Below are 6,884 nucleotides of genomic sequence, written 5' to 3' on the forward strand. Positions count from 1 at the left end.
ATAATTCTCTCTTGCCCTTTCCCCAATAGAATTAACCATTCCTGCAATTGTGAGAAACCGTTCTGGAAACTCCAATTGCCCCCACGCTAAAGTCTCAGCTTCTATGGAATGTCAGTTGGCATTATGGAGGTTCCTCAAAAAATTAAAAATAGGACTATGGTATGATCCAGCAATCCCACTTCTGGGTGTGTATCCAAAGAATATGAAGTCAGAATCTCTGAGGTATCTGCACTCCCACGGTCACAGCAGCACTATTTACAATAGCCAAAATATGGAAACAACCCAGGTGTCCATCAATGGATCACTGGAGAAAGAAGATGTGGTATATGTACATATGCTGCTGCTGCTGCTGCTAAGTCACTTCAGTCGTGTCTGACTCTGTGCGACCCCATAGACGGCAGCCCACCAGGCTCCCGTCCCTGGGATTCTCCAGGCAAGAACACTGGAGTGGGTTGCCATTTCCTTCTCCAATGCATGAAAGTAAAGTGAAAGTGAAGTCGCTCAGTGGTGTCCGACTCTTAGCGACCCCATGGACTGCAGCCCACCAGGCTCCTTCATCCATGGGATTTTCCAGGCAAAAGTACTGGAGTGGGGTGCCATTGCCTTCTCCATATGTATGTATAGTGAAATGTTATTCAGACTTAGAAAGGGAAATCTTACCATTTTCTAAATAAATGAGCCTAGAAGACATTATGCTAAGTGAAATAAGCCAGATGGAGAAAGACAAATACTGTACCATATCTAAATATGTGGAATCTAAGGGAAAAAAAAAGTCAAACCCATAGGAGCAGAGAGTAGAAAAGTGGTTGCCAGGGGCTGACAGAAAAAGGTAGGGTGGGGGAAAAGGGTACAAACTTTAAGTTACAGAACCCATAAGTTCTGGGGACTTAATGTACAGCATGGTGACTGCCATTAATAACACTATATTGTATACTTGAAATGTGTTGAGATTGGCTCTCACATGTTCTTCAGTTCAGCTCAGTTCAGTTGCTCAGTCGTGTCCCACTCTTTGTGAACCCATGAATTGTAGCATGCCAGGCCTCGCTGTCCATCACCAACTCCCAGAGTTCACTCAAACTCACATCCATCGAGTTGGTGATGCCCTCCAGCCATCTCATCCTCTGTCGTCCCCTTCTCCTCCTGCCCCCAATCCCTCCCAGCATCAGAGTCTTTTCCAATGAGTCAACTCTTCGCATGAGGTAGCCAAAGTATTGGAGTTTCAGCTTTAAGCATCAGTCCTTTCAAAGAACACCCAGGACTGATCTCCTTTAGAATGGACTGGTTGGATCTCTTTGCAGTCCAAGGGACTCTCCAGAATCTTCTCCAACACCACACTTCAAAAGCATCAATTCTTTGGCACTCAGCTTTCTTCACAGTCCAACCCTCACATCCATACATGACCACTGGAAAAACCATAGCCTTGATTAGATGGACCTTTGTTGGCCAAGGAATGTCTCTGCTTTTTAATATGCTATCTAGGTTGGTCATAACTTTCCTTCCAAGGAGTAAGCGTCTTTTAATTTCATGGCTACAATCACCATCTATAGTGATTTTGGAGCCCCCCAAAATAAAATCTGACACTCTTTCCCCATCTATTTGCCATGAAGTGATGGAACAAGATGCCATGATCTTAGTTTTCTTTTTTTTTTTAATTTTAAAATCTTTAATTCTTACATGTGTTCCCAAACATGAACCCCCCTCTTAGTTTTCTAAATGTTGAGCTTTAAGCCAACTTTTTCACGTTCCTCTTTCACTTTCATCAAGAGGCTTTTGAGTTCCTCCTCACTTTCTGCCATAACGGTGGTGTCATCTGCATATCTGAGGTTATTGATGTTTCTCCCAGCAATCTTGATTCCCGTTTGTGTTTCTTCCAGTCCAGCGTTTCTCATGAGGTACTCTGCATATAAGTTAAATAAGCAGGGTGACAATATGCAGCCTTGATATACTCCTTTTCCTATTTGGAACCAGTCTGTTGTTCCATGTCCAGTTCTAACTGTTGCTTTCTGACCTGCATAGAGGTTTCTCAAGAGTCAGGTCAGGTGGTCTGGTATTCCCATCTCTTTCAGAATTTTCCAGTTTATTGTTCTTACCATGCACAAAAATGGTAATGTGAGGTGTTAATTAACTTGGATGTGTTAATTAACTTGATAGTGATGACCATTTCACAGTATATTTATATATTAAGTCATTACCTTGTCCACCTCAAGAAATCACAAGCAACATAAATATATACAATTTTTGTCAATCACACCTCAATAAAGCTACAGGGAAAGAGTCTCAGCTCCTGCCTACAAGGTCCTTGCCTCTTTAAAAGTTTTATATCTGGTTGTTCTGGGTCCTCGTTGCTGCACGTAGGCTTCTCTTGCTGTGGCGCACAGGCTCTAGGGCACATGGGCTCAGCAGTTGTGGCACGTCGGCTTAGTTGCCCCATGGCATGTGAGAATCTTCCAGGAACAGGACTGAACCTATGCCAGGCAGATTCTTACCCTCTGGACCACTAGGGAAGTCCCCCCTTGGCTCTTAATACCCATGAACTCTGCCCTGTCTATGCTACCCTTTGCTTGTTTCCAGACCAGGGAGTAGGTAGTTTTCTCTGTGTGGAACACTGTTTTCCTCAAATGCCCTTTGCCTTGTTTACTCCTATTTATCCTTCAGGTTTCTGCCTAAATATCGTTTCCTCCAGGAAGCCTTCCTTGCTTCCCCTCCAAGAGCAGCCGGCGATGTCCCCTACCTTGGCCTCCCTTTCCTTCCAACCACAACAGAGGACTCTTTGGAGGCCAGGAACCAAATCTGTCTTGCCTGTTTCCCAGGCTGGTTTCTGGCCCAAACAAGTAGGTATTGCTGTTGTTGTTGTTTAGTTGTTAAGTCGGGTCTGACTCTTTGCAAATCCCATGGACTATGGTCCACCAGCCTCCCCTGTCCAGGGGATTTCCCAAGCAAGAATGCTGGAGTGGATTGCCACTTCCTCCTCCAGGGGGATCTTCCTGACCCAGGGATTGAACCTACGTACTTCCCTGGTGGCTCAGACGGTAAAGTGTCTGCCTACAGTGCGGGAGACCTGAGTTCGATCCCTGGGTTGGGAAGATCCTCTGGAGAAGGAAATGGCAACCCACTCCAGTACTCTTGCCTGGAAAATTCCGTGGACGGAGGAGCCTGGTAGTCTACAATCCATGGGGTCAGAAAGAGTCGGACACGACTGAGGGACTAAACTTTCCAAACTTTCTCCTGCATTAGCAGATGGATTCTTTACCTCTGAGCCACCAGGGAAGTCCCACCTGTCCTCTAGTCTCCCACATTTCCTCATCTACCAGTCTCAATAACACAACATGGTCAACACACAAGGATTCTCTACATAACCTTGCACTTGGTTCCTGGAAGGCCAAGATCACATTTCTTCATTTCTGCACCTCTAAGTCTTGTGCATGCAGATGGCTCTCAGCAAAAGTTGGTTGTTTGAAAGAATGAAAGGATTTATTTTGGCTGCATGAAACAGCTCAGTTTCTGAGGCTGTTGGCTTAGCTGATTCTAAACTCTGAGAAAGCAGTGACTGTCTTGCTTACCTGATATTATTCCCAGCACTTTGCCTGGAACCTGGCACTTGTGGGTAAGTACAAGGGCAGATGAGAATTCCAGGGAGAGCCCATTCAGTATAAGGAGAAGCACTTCAAGTTGCTAGAAGTGGGTGAACCTCACTGGTCGTCTTTCCCCTGGACTGCGGGGGGCAACTGGTACTACTCATCACATCTCCCTGAAACACACTTTTCTCTGACCTTCCAAGATCCCACATAGTCACTCTTCTGATGTCATCTCATCCTCCTCGATCTCAAACTGTCCAAAGAGCTCTTAACCATCTCTGCAGGACACTCCCTAGGCCCTGCACCTCTCCATCCAACTGCTTTCCTGGCTTTTCGCAACAGATCTCTCCTGCATCTGTCCCTACAAAATATCCTCCTCTCCCAAGCTCCCTCCAAAAGTTCACTGTATGCCATCTTGCTTTCACAAAAGACCTACATTAGTATTTGTTTTCACTAACAGAAAACTGAAGCGGATTTTCGCTTTTATTAGAAAAAAAAAAAAGGTAAAAAAGCAATAAAAAGAAATTCAGCATTTGTTTTGTGGAGTTATTATAGAGGCATCAGGCACCTCCTAGCACCCCAGGCAGTTAGAGTGGCACTGTCAAACTCCTTCTGCAGGAAAGACACTCAGCATTCTTAACATTAAGCTGTCTTAGCTTTGAACTGTGTCTGTGAGCATCTTGCTTCACCTTGACTTATTTTGCATTAAGATAATTGCTTCTTCACTTTTTAGCCACTTTGGCGTATGAAAGGTTTCGTGAGCACCTTCTACTTTCAGATAGCGAGGGAAACTTGTATTTGTGAAACAAATCAAGGAAAACTCCATGTGTTAAAATGTCTAGGCAGATGTTTATTATTTTGTTACCTTCTTTTCATTGCACAATTCCACATCTATTTATTTTCACTTTTAGTTTTTTTTTTTAATAAAGATACAAGGAATTTCAGAAACAATATTAAAACAATCAAAGGATTTCAGGCACGGTTTTGTATTAAAAGTATAGCTCGATTTCTGACTTCCTGCTTCCCTCTATGATACAATCTCAAATGACTGTAGATACACCCCAGAGCTCATCTCCCAGTGCTGTCTTCACTCTCAGAAAGTTCCTGAGTCAATAGTCAGGGGGTTCTTAGGGTATGGAGCAAGGAGATGAGTACATAGTCTGCTTGTCCTGAGCCTGAGGGCCCTGCAAATGCTGGGCAAGTCCTACTTCATCAGCCAAGAACAAAAACAATTTTTAAAAAATGGCTTAAAAAAATATCTGATAAAAATTACCTATCCCTCTCCCTTGCTGTGAAATAATTTAAATAATTTATTGTAGATGTAAAAAAAAAAAAAAAGGAAAAGAAGTTTGTTCATGGATGCCTTCGTATTGTTTTTAAGCATGAGGTACGGGTCCTTTAGGGGTGGGGAGAGCTTGAGCAGGAAGGCTCCGTGTGGAGGAGGCATGTGGGCAGCTCCCCAGATAAGGACCTCACCTTCCTGCCTTTCAGCTTGTGCCTTTGGGCTTGATGATTCTTCATTCTCTTGAGGCTAGGTATTCCCTTTGAACTTGGGGATAACAGAGCCTAGCTCACCTGTTTAGAGTAGGACGGGTCAGTGAGTGGGGCTGAGAGGGCTTTGTAAACTGTGAACAGCTGGTCACAGATGAGGTGGGGGGAGATAACCCCATTCAGTGGAGCTCTGCTTCCCCAACAATGCCTGAGATTCGGCCTTTGGCAAGCTTGGCAGGGCCCAGCAACTTAGTAAACACGACAGGGAACGTGGGCATCTGGTGTGTGTGTGGGCAAATGAGGCAACTCAGCCATGGCAAGGGGAGGGGGCCATCAGGAGTACAGAGCCTTCATCGTGCTGCAGTCAGGGGTCCCAGAGACCCCCAGGATGATGTTTCCTACTTTATAGGAGCTTTCAGCCTGGACTTAGAAGATGGGGTTGGAGTCCCTGATCCTGTCTGGCGCTCACTATCCTCATCTTCACTGAAAATAGGTACAGATGAACCAGTCCACTGGGTCTCTGTCCTGACTGTGTTGCAGAATCATCTGGGAACTTAAAAAACATATACCAGGCCAGGCCCTACTTTGGAGATTCTGCATCAATGGTCTGGGGTTGGGCCTGTACATCTGTGGTTCCTGAAGGCTCCCAAAGGAATTCAAAGGTACAGCCTGGGTTGAAACATACTAGGCCTGAGTGGCCTCTGAAGTTCCCATCTTAGTTCCAGGATCACCCTGTGCTTTGGGCAAAACTCATGGCTGGCACAGCCTTGGTAAGAAGGGGCACATTTAACTTCCAGCATTCCCTGCCTCTAGCTGGGCTGTTGTACTGACCACTGTGAGAGACAGCACCTTAGAGAAAGGGCTTAGAATATACAATAGAGAGACACAGAAAAACTGTCAGTCTGGAAGGGAAGTCAGGGTCATGTGGTTCCATTTCCTTGCCCACTACAATCATCCTTCTCCAGAAGCCCTCCTGGGTGGGTGCCCATGGGGCTCTGCTGCCACACTTCCAGAGCTGGGGCTCCCCACCTCCTGGGGACCTCTCCTGTCACCTTGGGCTGAAATCTACCTGCGTCATCCTGGAGGAGGCAGGCTCTATGACCTCGGGGCTTTGGTGGTGGCAGTCAGTGGTCGCGGGCACCACTCTGCTGTCTACATCCCCACCTAAGGGACAGTGTTTACACATATTTGGCTGATTCTGGCTGAAGGGAGAGAGGATGGCCTTCTGTCTGTGTTCCACCATTAGGCGGAACCTTGACTTACTTCTTGGAAGTTAAACTTCCTCTGCCCCTTTGTCAATGTCTTTTGAATTCCTGCAGCAAACCCAGATCATCACCCTGCAAAGCAGCTTTCCTCAGGTCAAGGCCAGTGTTTTTTCATCTCAGGTGGCAGATCCTCTAAAGGACAGCACATTCCAGGGGCCTCCTTGCTCAGATGGAGGAAGTGAGACCAGAGAGTGAATGACTTCCGAGAGGTCACAGAGCAAGTCAGGGACACAGATGAGGCCAGAACCAATGGATTCCTGCCCTGTGGGCTGAGAACCGCACATGTGCTGCCTCACAAACAGCAGACAGACCCAGGAGACCAGGAGCTCAGCCCAGCCCAGCCATGGACTCTCTGGAGACCTTGATTACTTGCCCGTCTCTCTGGGCCTCAGTTTCCCCACCTATGAAATAAGCTGGACCATGCCACTTCTTCGCAAACTTCTAATTTTTAGTAGGAGAATTATGTATTCCATAGAAGCCAATATTACAAAACAAAACAGCCCTCCTGGCTTAATCTTCCCCACCCTGCCTTGCTATGAACCCCAGCTTGAAA

The sequence above is a fragment of the Capricornis sumatraensis genome, chromosome 6, assembly GCF_032405125.1.
Source record: "Capricornis sumatraensis isolate serow.1 chromosome 6, serow.2, whole genome shotgun sequence".
In the NCBI taxonomy this organism is placed as follows: domain Eukaryota; kingdom Metazoa; phylum Chordata; class Mammalia; order Artiodactyla; family Bovidae; genus Capricornis; species Capricornis sumatraensis.